The following is a 12,210-nucleotide window of genomic DNA, read 5'->3' on the forward strand; positions in this document are numbered from 1 at the left end:
GAAGTCTTCAGGCAGAAGAGGGTGAGGAGCAGCTCAAACGAGAGCACGAGCAGGAAAGCCCTCCCCGCTGAGCTGCCTCCTTTATACCAGGTGTGATGTTTCTGGGGTGGGATTCACCTAAGGTCGCTTCAGTTCAGCTGTCCTGGCTGACTCCAGACTGCTCATGGCTCTGGGATTCTGTCTCAGCTTCTGACGGTGGTCAGGGAGAGGGCCCCAGTTCCACCAGTGGGCAGGGTAATTAAACCAGTGGGTGATTAGTGCTGGGAGGGCAGGGCAGGGCTTTTCTAGAGCCTGGAATCATTTAGGTTGGAAGAGACCTTCCAAATTGTGGAGTTCAACCATGAACCCAGCACTGCCAGGCCACCACCAAACCGTGTCCCTCAGCACCACATCTCCACAGCTTTGAAACCCCTCCAGGGATGGAGACTTCACTACTGCCCTGGACAGCCTGGGCCAGACCTTGACAACCCTCAAGGACAATAAATTGTTCCTCGTGTCTGACCTAAACCTCCCCCCGGGGCAGCTTGAGCCCTGAGGAGATCAGTAGCTCCCCCTCCCCACAGCAGCTGGTGGCAGGGGCACATTCTGGGGCGCAGGGATCGTTCCTATGCCCACAGGATCTGCAGCTCCAGATCTGGAGGGGACGGCAGCCAGGGAAGCCCCCCGGGGCCCGGCAGCATCGCCCCCACACACAGCGCAAGAGACACTGCAGGAGGTCCTGCTCTGCAGACAGGACAATTTGGCTTCCCCTCCCTGCCCAGCCGGGACCCCCCCCCTCACCCGCTGGGGCCAATCCCGGTGCCATGGTGAGCAAGCTGCCGGGTGCCAGAGGGCTGAGCCAGGCTGGCACTCGCCCAGGGCAGCGCTGCCAGCAGCCCTACCTGCCTCTGCAATGCATCAGCGACACACTGTGTCTGTTCTCCTCTCCTGGGAGCGCCTCGGGGGGACGGCGTCAGGAGCCTGGCAACGCCGCCGCGGCCAATGGCTCCCGTACCCACCGCTGCCCTGCGCTGCTGCCAGCTCCCAGGGCTCCTGCGCTGGCAGCGGCGAGGGCTGCTCCTGCCGTCAGGACCAGGGCGAGGGTTGCTGGGGAGAGGAACTGCAGAGCTTTCAGGATCCCACCGGGGTCGTCCCAGCGCAGGGATGTGCCCATTTCACCCCAGCCCAGCTGGGAGGGAGGTTGGGGACTCTATCTCCCAGCCCGCAGGGTGCCGTGGTTGCACCTCCCAAGACTTTGCTGAACCTTCCCCTGCACCAGGTCCTTCCACTGCTCCTGTGCCCTAGAATGGGAACAGCCCCAAGCCTGTCTCCATCATCCAGGGTTAAGCTCCTTACACACAAGATGAAGAGCAGGGACCCCCCTAGTTCCCCTTCCTGGGTAGGAAGTGCCATGCCAGGCACCACAGTGTGGTGGGGGTTAGAAGTGACCTCTGCAGGTCACCCAGTCCAACCCCCCTGCCAAAGCAGGGGCACCCACAGCAGCTTGCCCAGCATCACAATGGCCAGGTGGGTTTGGAAGCTCTCTAGAGGAGACTCCACAACCTCTCTGGGCAGCTCCAGCACCCTCACACCAAAGAATTTTCTCCTTCTCTTCAGATGGAATCTCTTGCATTCCAGTTAGTGCCCACTGCCCCTTGTCCTGTCACTGGGCATTACTGACAGGAGTCTGGCCCCATCCTCTTGCCCTTCACCCTTCAGCTCCTGCTTAGCATTGAGTAGATCCCCTCTGGGGCTGCTCTTCTCCAGGCTCAACAGCCCCGTGGCTCTCAGCCTTTCCTCCTCACAGAGATGCTCCAGGACTCTCAGCCTCTTCTGAGCCTCCACTGCAGCAGTCCTCTGTCTCTTGAACTGGGGAGCCCAGAGCTGTACTCAGCTCTCCAGCTGTAGCCTCACGAGGGCAGAGTGGAGGATGAGGAGAACCTCCCTTGACCTGCTGGCCACAACCCAAGATCCAGCTCTGCTGGGCAAATGGGCATTGCACAGGCAGAGAGCAGCCTGTGGAGCTCCCCCAAACCCCAACAAGGGCACCCAAAACCTTCCCTGGAACCCAGTGGGGAGGCAGTGCTGGAGTTTGGCAACCACTGCCTGGCTCCTGTGCCAAGGGGATTTGCTGCACCAGGTCCCAGGCAAGCAGAGCTGCAGGTTTAGTTCTAAGCTGATTGAGCATCTGCTGCTGACCAGGCACATCCCTGCCCGCCCAGGCAGGCGCCAGCCAGCAGTGCCCACAGGCAAACGTGGCAGAAACATGCCAGGGGCAGCAGCAGCCAAGCTGGGCTGGGGCAGCAATGGGGTTTGAGGGCAGAAATGGGTTTTAATATCATTTTGGGCCAGGTGTAAGCATCCCACCAAGGCTTGGCCTTTGGTGGCTTCACCCCTGCTTGTTCCAGCACACTCTGGGCGGGCTGCTGGGGGCTGGCACCGCCGCGGGTGCAGATGCCAGTCTCCAGAGGATGTTTTCATGGTGGTTAGGGGAGCAAATGACACAAAACATTTGCTAATGCAGGAGATTCTTCTGGATGAGGAGAATTAATCAGCTGTGATTCACTCCTCTGCTTCCCTGCGGGACAAAGGCAGGTTGGGGATTAGCGCCCGGCCCGGGAATGCTGCCGCGGTCAGGCGGAGCCATGGCCCAGGAGAGCTGCAGGGGATGGTCCCAGACTTGCTGGCAGCAGACTCCATGACAGGCTCGTTCCGTTATCCTTGTGGACCCAGAATTCACCAGGAAACCCTTTGGAGATGGTTTGTCGGATGCCATCTCCAGGCGCCAGCTCTCTCCTGTCCCCGAGGCTCTGGCAAGGAGGTGCCTACTGCTGTTTCCTCTCCAAGCACCCAGCAGCTCAGGCTGCAGATGGGAAAGTCAACAGGTCCAAGCCTCCACTTCTGGTCCTTCAAATTCAGCTTGAACCACTCCTCCAAACTGATTCCAAGTTTTCTGTGTCATGGAACCAAGGTTATAGAATCTTGGAATTGTTTGGGTTGGAAGAGACCTTCCAGACCCTGGAGCCCAACCATTACCCCAGCACTGCCAGGTCACCACCAAAACGTGCTGGGGGACACTGCAGCACCACATCTCCATGACTTTGAAAGGGGGACTCCACCACTGCCCTGGGCAGCCTGGGGCAGGCTTTGGCAACACTCAAGGGGAAGAAATTTTTCTTCAAGTCCAGCCCAAACCTCTCCTGGGGCAACTTGAGGCCATTTCCTCTTGTCCTATCACTTGTTCCTTGGGAGAAGAAACCAACCCCCACCTGGCTCCAGTCTCAGAATCCCTGAATCCCAGAATCCCAGAATCAACCAGGTTGGAAAAGACCTCTAGGATCATGGAGTCCAACCTAGCCCTTCTAATTAACTAAACCATGGCACTTAGTGCCTCATCCAGTCTCCTCTTAAACACCTCCTTTCAGGAAGCTGTAGAGAAGCAGAAGGTCTCCCCTCAGCCTCCTTTTCTCCAGGCTGACCAACCCCAGATCCCTCAGCTGCTCCTCACCAGACCTGTTCTCCAGACCCTTTACCACCTTCATTGTCTTTCTCTGGACCTGCTCCAGTCCCTCAGTGTCCTTCTTGGAGTGAGGGAAAAATTACAAGTGCTTGCAGGTGACATCTCCTCTGTTGCCCACTCCTGAGCCAGTCTCTGCCTCCTCACCTGCCCAGTCCCTGGCAGCCCTCCCCAGGACATCTCACCCAACTCTTTTGACTTCAGGGTTCCCTCTCCACCAGCACCAATCTCCACTTTACCAGCCCCAGGCACACCCAGAAGCACCCAGAGGACAGTGCCTGGTGGCCCTGTGGCAACTTCTGAAGATCTCCAAGAACTTCACTCCAATATATCCCCTTCAAAAGTGCTTTGGGTGACCCAAATTCATAGAATCATAGAATCAACCAGGTTGGAAGAGACCTCCAAGATCATCCAGTCCAACCTATCCCCCAGCCCTAGCCAGTCAAGCAGACCATGGCACTAAGTGCCCCATCCAGGCTTTGCTTGAAGACCCCCAGGGACGGTGCCTCCACCACCTCCCTGGGCAGCCCATTCCAATGCCAATCACTCTCTCTGTGAAGAACTTCCCGTGGTCCCACAGTGCCACACATGTTTTTTCCTGCCTCCTGCTGTCCCCACCGCTCCCCACACACCCAGATGGCTTCTGCAGTGGGTGAGATCCCTGACAGAGTCCCCATGGAGACCTCAGCAGGCTGCCTGCTTTGCCATGGATTTTCTGTCACCAGGAGAGCCGCTGGTGCCTGGAAACCAGGACTGTGGGGGAACCTGGATCAATTGAGTCTGAAAGAGGGAATTTGCTGGTAAATCCTGCTGCTCCTGGGGACATTTTCCACGTGGGAGCACTGACAGCAGCTGGAGACAGGACTTTAACCCAGGACACAGGGCAAGGGTGTTGGGGACCAGGCCTGGTGCATCCTATTATCAGCTCTTGGGCATCTTCACCTTCTCAGCCTAAAGACATGGAGTGGTGACAAGCAGCAGCAGCAGGATGTTCTGGCCCAGAAGGGTTGTCCAGGCCCAGCCCTGGCTGCCCAGGGCAGTGGTGGACTACTCATCCCTGGAGGGATTACAAAGTCATGGAGATGTGGTGCTGAGGGACATGGTTTGGTGGTGGCCTGGCAGTGCTGGGGAAAAGGTTGGGCTCAGTGATAGGAAAGGTCTCTCTTCCCACTCAAACCATTCTGACTTCATCATTCCATGATTCCATGATTTGACAGTTCCATGATTCTGTGCTTTCCAACAACACCACAAAGTCAGATCCTCCCCCATCCTTTGCCACACCACCACTCCCCATGGGGTTCCCTCTCCATGCCTCCTGCCCCATTCATAATTCTCCATCCCTTTTTATCCATCCTTCCTTCTCCACCCCTCCTGCTCTATCTCTCCTTCTCCATCCTTCTTCTCCATTCCTCCTGCTTCATCCCTTCTCCCCGATCTCCCCCTCCCTATCCCTCCCACTGCATCTCTTCTGCATCCTTCCCTCCTCATCCTTCCTTCTCCATCCCTCCTGTTGCCTCAGGCTGAACCCACAAGGGATGACTTCTGTGTCAGTGGGAATGGACCCAGAATGAGTGAGTGTCCCCAGGACAACCAAATGTCCCCAGGACAAGTGAGTGCCCCCAGGACCAGGGAGTGTCTGTTGTGGGCAGCAGGGGTGGATGATGCCTGGAGCAGGGATCTGTTGTGGGTAGAGAGCAGGGGTGGATGATGTCTGGAGTAAGGATCTATTGTGGAGAGCAGGGGTGGATGATGTCTGGAGCAGGGATCTGTTGTGGAGAGCAGAGGTGGATGATGTCTGGAGCAGGGATCTGTTGTGGGCAGAGAGCAGGGGTGGATGATGTCTGGAGCAGGGATCTGTTGTGGAGAGCAGAGGTGGATGATGTCTGGAGCAGGGATCTGTTGTGGGCAGAGAGCAGGGGTGGATGATGTCTGGAGCAGGGATCTGTTGTGGAGAGCAGGGGTGGATGATGTCTGGAGCAGGGATCTGTTGTGGGCAGAGAGCAGGGGTGGATGATGTCTGGAGCAGGGATCTGTTGTGGAGAGCCACAGCTCAGACTTCCCTGCAACACCTCCTGCTCCACGGGTGCTGGATGTTCAGAGCCACTCTACAATGGCTGCTCCCAGGCTGTGGGTGTCCAGGAGCAGCCCCAGCCTGGGGCCCCACGGCCCAGCCAGATTTCTCCTCTTCCCAGCCAGCTTTCTCCTCTGTCCCAGCCAGGTCCATTGTTCCAGCAGAGGTGTTTTTTCCGAGCTGGCCTGTCCGCAGTGGAGTGAAAGCAGAGAGAGAGAGAAGGAACTCTTGCGCCGAGGAGCAGTGAGGAAAACGCCATGGAAAGGCAGAAGGTTCTGCCTGGCGGTGACATCAGCCAGGCTGAAATGTCAAACCTGCTGAGATCTGCAGCCCAAGGAGCTTCCAAGCTGCCTGAGCTGCCATCAGCCTCAGATCCTGTCCTCCCTGTGCCAACTGACAGCAGCCAATGGCACAAACCTGACGCTGAGAGCTGGCTGCACACACAAACAACTCTGTCAGCATCTGGGGGGTGTGTGAGGGGGTTCCATTTCCCATCTTCAAACTCTTCCAGATGCCAAATGTCACCAGTTGAAGTCATCTCGGTGTGTTCACATCCAGGAGGAGCAGCAGGCATGGAACAGAGCTGGGGGAGTTGTCAGTGGGATCTCAGCAGGCCTTGGATAAAGTTGATTTTAAGGACCCCACCCCAAAAAAAAAAAAAGGGGGATAAAAAAAAATCCCCCAAGTGATTGGCCAAGAGATGGGCAAAGAAGACATCTGATGAGAAACCAGGTTTGTGGCAAGGACAGCAGTCCAGGAGATGGCATGGGGTGAAAGGAACCCAAACACCTGGGATTTGCCATGTTGGCTGGGGCAGACTCCAGCTCCAACGGGAAAAGGCTGCTCCCAGGCAATGTTCTCCCCCCAGACTGCTGCTGCAGCCTCCCCGTGGATGCACCAGGGTGTGGCCACAGGGGCACCCAGCACCACTGGGTGCTGCAGGAGCATGGAGGACACAGGGAAGGTGGAGACCCTACCTGCTGCCTTTGCTTGAGATGGAGAATCATGGAATCACTTGGGTTGGAAAAGGAGCTTTAGAGTCACCAGCTCCAACCAGCACTGCCAGCTCACCACCAAAACAGGTCCCTCAGCATCACATCTTCATGACTTCAAAACCCCTCCAGGGATGGGGACTCGACCGTTGCCCCGGGCTGCTTGGGACAGACCTTGACACCCTCAAGGGGAGGAAGTTGTTCCTCATGTCCTACTTAAACCTTCCTGGGGCAACTTGAGACTATTTCCTCTTGTCCTATCATTTCTTCCTTGGGAGAGGAGACCAACCCCCACCTGCCTCCAGCCTCCTTTCAGGGAGCTGTAGAGAGCCAGAAGGTCTCTCCTCAGCCTCCTTTTCTCCAGTTGAAACCACCCCAGTTGCCTCAGCTGCTCCTCACCAGACTGGTGCTCTAGAACAGCAGCTGTCACTGCACCAAAGTGGCTCAGCAATTTGATTTGATTTTAATCTGATTTGATTCAATTTAATTTGATTTAATTTAATTTTACTTCATTTTCTTGCTTCTAAGCACTCAGGACACAAGCAACAGCCCCTCACACCTGGGCCACATGCAGCCCACCCTGTGCATCCCTCCCCTTGCTGTCCCTCCTCAGTGCCCTTAATACAGGGCACGAGGGCACACAGAGGGCTCTTGTCCTCCCTGGTCTCTGCCACAAAGGGCATTTTTGGCTCTGGATTTTTCTCTTCTGAAGGTAACCAAGGGGGTGTTTCAGGGAGCCTCTGCCCCAGGGGAATGTTTTCACCCTCCTCATTTGAAGGCATAGCTCTAAAGATCATCTCAGCTGAGTGTCTTGATGCTTGTACCTGCACGTAGCTGGATGAGCTGCTCTTCTCCAGCCACCTTCACAGGCTGCCTGCTCTGCTTCTCTGTCACAGATCTACTTCAGCTGGAAAAGATCTCCAACATCATCAAGTCCACCCCTCAACCCAGTGCCTCCTCAGCTATTAAACCATGTCCATCTGCATGGCAAGAGGGGAGAGCCCTGTGTGTCCATGGACATGAGTAGAGGTGAGTGGCCTCCCACCAGCCTGGGAAGATGGACCTGGTCCTTGGGTTTGGACTGGGGCTTTGCTCCAGCTTGGAGATCTTCTTCCAAGGAGTGGGAGCTGCCTGTGTGATGGATGTGCTGGGGATCCATGCTGAGTGCACCTCTAGCCCTGGGCAGTGCTGAACTGTGCTGGGAGTCACAGCCCAGATGGGGTCACAGCCCTCTGTGGGTGACCAGCATGGGGTCCTGATCCAGATGGAGCTATCTGGACTGGACTGGTCCTTCCTCTTTGACTAGAAAATCTTCAGCCCCTGCCCTCCTCCCCTGGCACAGGCAGCTGCCAGCTCCCACCCACGAGCCAAATCCCAGCAAGGGCCTGGAAATGTTGCAGCAACTGAATCATGTCAGGCTGGTGCCAAGTCCAACCATGGCTCTGCTCAGCTTCACGAGCAGAGGAGTCAGGGATGGATCCATTCCGGGGGCTATGTGGGTCTGAGTCTCTGGGGAGACCACACCTGGAATCCTGGGCTCAGGATTCAAGAGGGAGCTGGGGTTGTTCAGCCTGGAGAAGAGGAGGCTGAGGGCAGACCTCCTGGCTCTCTACAGCTCCTGAAAGGAGGCTGGACCCAGGTGGGGATTGGTCTCTTCTTCCAAGGAATGAGTGACAAGCCAAGAGGAAACGGTTTCAGAATGCCCCAAGGGCAGTGGTGGATTCCCCATCCCTGGAGGGATTTTAAAGCCTTGTAGATGTGCTGCTGAGGGCCATGGTTAGGTGGTGACCTGGCAGTGCTGGGGGAATGGTTGGATTCCATGGGCTTAAAGGTCTCTTCCAATAAAACCATTCCGGGATGCCACGATTCCATGACAGTGGGCACAGCATTGCTGCACAAGGTGGGCTGTCTCACTGCACCCTCACCAAAGCTACAGAGCTGGTGCCAACTCTGGGGCACCAAGGCAGTCAACCCTAGCTCTGTGGTACTGGGATGGGTGCCAAAATGGTCATCCCTGGCTCTAGGGTACCAGAACAGGTACCAGGTTGGGCATTCTTGCCTCTGGGGTACAAGGATGGGTGCCAGATCAGGCATCCCTGGGTCTGGAGTATCAGAATGGGTTTCAAGGTGGACATCCCTGGCTCTGTGGTACTGGGATGGGTACCAGGATGGACATCCCTGGCTCTAGGGTACCAGAACAGATACCAGGTTGAGCATTCTTGCCTCTGGGATACAAGGATGGGTGCCAGATCAGACATCTCTGGCTCTGGAGCACCAGAAAGGGTTTCAAGGTGGATATCCCTGGCTCTCTGGTACTGAGATGGGTACCGGGAGAGACATCTCTGGCTCTGGGCCACCAGGCCTAGTACTGGGTCAGGCATCCCTGGCTCTGCACCAAGACTCCTGCACTGTCTCTGTGGTACTGGGATGGGTACCAGGAGAGACATCCCTGGCTCTGGGCCACCAGGCCTAGCACTGGGTCAGGCATCCCTGGCTCTGCACCAAGACTCCTGCACCATCTCTGCTGCTCTCTGCAGCTTTGCAACCCAAGCAGTGAATGTAAAACACACAGAGAAAATAAATCATCATCTAATTAGCATCCTTCAGCTACAGCAGTGAATTAGCAAAGGAGGGGGAAAAAAAGAGAGAGAGAGAGAGAGAGGGAGAGAGAGGGAGAGAGAGGGAGAGAGAGAAAAGTGAAAGTGGGTTTAATTAAAACTGTGACTGGGAGAGAATTTTGATTAACTGATGTAATGCATTAAAATTGCAAATCCCAGCAGCTTCAGTGGCAGATAAACCAGCACAAATGGCTTACAAATTAATTTAGGGGGTTTGAAAACAAGCACACTGGGCGTCATTAGCCATTAATTAGTGAGGGGAGGGTGGGGGAGGGCTGCCACAGGGGTCACAGCTAGGGGGGTGCTGGTGTCTCTGGAGCTACAGATGTGTGTGTATAGGTAGGTGAAGCAACAGGAGCTGGTGACCACAGAATCCCCAAATGCCGTCATGGTGGGGATTGGCAGTGACCTCTGGCAATCATTTAATCCATCCTCCCTGCTCCAGCAGGGGCAGGCACAGCAGCTTGCCCAGCATCACAATGGGCAGGGCAGGTTGGAAGCTCTCTGGAGAAGGAGACTCCACAACCTCTCTGGGCAGCCTGCTCCAGGGCTCCAGCACCCTCACACCAAAGAACTTTGTCCTCCTGTTTGGGTGGAACCTCCTGGGTTCCAGTTTGAGCCCACTGCCTCTTGTCCTGTCACTGACATCACTGACAAGCATCTGGTCCCCCTCACACCAAGGATGGGTAACTTGAGATCACAGCAGCCCTGGTCCTCTGGGTGTCCCCCCCCATCCCAGAGCTGTATCTCTGGGTGGCAGCATCATGAGAAGCCCCAAGGAGAGACCCCAGGATCTGGTTCCACATCCCCAGGCCAGCAGGAGGACACAGCTGGGGAGCAGGGCAGTGCTGACCCCCTGGCAGCCAAAACGGTGTCAGCAGCAGTGACGTCAAACTGGGCTGTTCAGTGACACCAGACTGGGCTTGATGTTTCTGGTTCTCGTGTGACACATTCTGAGGATGGTGCCATACCCGTTGCCATGGTGACTCCTGTTCTGCTCCTGGCTGCTCCCTGAGTCCTTTTCTCCCAAGAGCTGGCACTTGGTCCGCAGTACTCTGACCTCAGCCCCTCACCCAGACCCCAGCCCCTCACACAGACCCCAACCCATTCCCCTGGCAGCCACAGCAGGGTCCATGCATGCACAGGGACACCCCTGCCCTGTCCCCAGACCAGGAAATGCCACTAAATCTTCCCAGCAGTGACATGTCCCCAGCCTGCTCCTCAGCTGGGGCTGTTGGTTCACTGGGCTGATGGGTACAGCCCTGCCACCTCCTCCAGCACCACGATCCCCCAGTCTGCTGCACCCCTCCCAGTGCCAGGCTCCCAGTACAGAGATAATGTTCACCAAGGTGGGATGGATGTTGCCACCTTCATCATAAGAGGAAATGAGGGTCAGCATGGACACAACCCCCTTGCCCAGGCTGCTGCCACCAAAGTGTCCTCCAACATGTTCATGGCTAGTTCAGCTCAGCTGCCCCCAGCTTCTCCTGTTCCTCCTCACTGGCAGAGCCTGGGAAGCCAAAAAGTCCTCAGCTTGGGCCTGAGCACCAACCAAACCATCAGGGTCTTGTCAACACTCTTCTCACACCAAGTCCAAACACAGCCTGAACCAGCTACTGGAGAGGACATTAAGTGTCCCAGCTGAAACCAGGATAATACCCACCCCTTGTTCTCTACCAGTTAGCTCATGCCCAGGTCCTGCACTTCCCAGTACTTCCCAGTTAACCACCACCACCTTTCCTGTGCCTTGACACACACACACACAGATTTCCTTCCCATAGTCCGTGGCCCATCCTACAAAATGCCTGCTGAGCTCTTTCAGTCCACGACTTTGGCTTCTAGGAAATTCAGAAGCTGCCAGGGTGTTCCGTGGTTCTCCCTGATGGGACCTGGGGTGGCTGCCAGGGATGGACCCACCCCAGCAGGATGATGTTCGTGGTTCAATCACAGTGTGAATCAGCACCTGGGTGGTGGCTGCAGGCCATGACAAGGGCATGGCAGTGAAAATCACCCAGATTGGTGAAGGATGAGCTCTGATGGAGGTTCAGCAGCGATGACACAAGTGGACAGCAGTGATGGACCTAGAACAGGCTCAGCATCTGACAGCCACACACCACCAACGCTCCCACACACCTTGGTGTCTCAGGCAGCTTTTGCAGCTGGCAGCAGGCTGGGGACGTGCCTCAGGATCTCTTGGAGATGCTGAAAGTGACCTCCACATCTGGTGAGACTCGGAAATGGGTTGCCCAGGGAAGCTGTGGATGCCTCCTGCCTGGAAGCATTCAAGGCCAGATTGGATGAGGCCTTGAGCAACCAAGCCTGGTTCAGAGATGTCCCTGCCCATGGCAGGGGGCTTGGAGTCGATGATCTCTGAGATCCCTTTCAACTTAAACCATTCTGTCAAAGTACACTGGTGGTCTCTGCTACCCGTGGTGGGACCCCGAGGGGCAGCAGCAGCTGCTTTTGGGGGTGCTCTCCTCTGAGCTGGGATGAGTTAACTCCCTCAGAGGAGGCTCTGGGGCTGTGCCCGTGCTCTGTGCGCGCTGCTGGATCCGGCAGGGCTGCAGCAGGCGTGCAGAAAACGCAGCAGGAATGTGGAATGAGATTGGATCTGACAGCCCATCTTCTGGGGAACAGCTCTGGAAGCTGCAGGAAATGGGAGCAGCCAGCTGGAACTGCCACTCGGCTGCCGCCCAGCCACAGCACGGCTCTCCAGCTGGGAGAGTCCTCCCCAGGTCACCCCACAGAAGGGCTGGGGACAGTGAGGTGAGGTGCACCAGGGCCAAGTGCTGAGTCCTACCCTTGGGTCACAACAAGCCCAAGAACATTCCAAGCTGGGGGCAGAGTGACTGGAAGCTGCCTGGTGGAAAAGGGCCTGGGGGAAGTGTTGGTTGACAACACCTAGAGATGCACCAGGCTGTGCCCAGGTGGCCAAGGCCACCAGCATCCTGGCTTGGATCAGCAACTGCATGGCCAGCGGGACGAGAGCAGGGATTGTCCCCCTGTACTGGCCACTGGTAAGGCCACATCTTG

Source organism: Pogoniulus pusillus, chromosome 17 (assembly GCF_015220805.1).
Source record: "Pogoniulus pusillus isolate bPogPus1 chromosome 17, bPogPus1.pri, whole genome shotgun sequence".
In the NCBI taxonomy this organism is placed as follows: Eukaryota; Metazoa; Chordata; class Aves; order Piciformes; family Lybiidae; genus Pogoniulus; species Pogoniulus pusillus.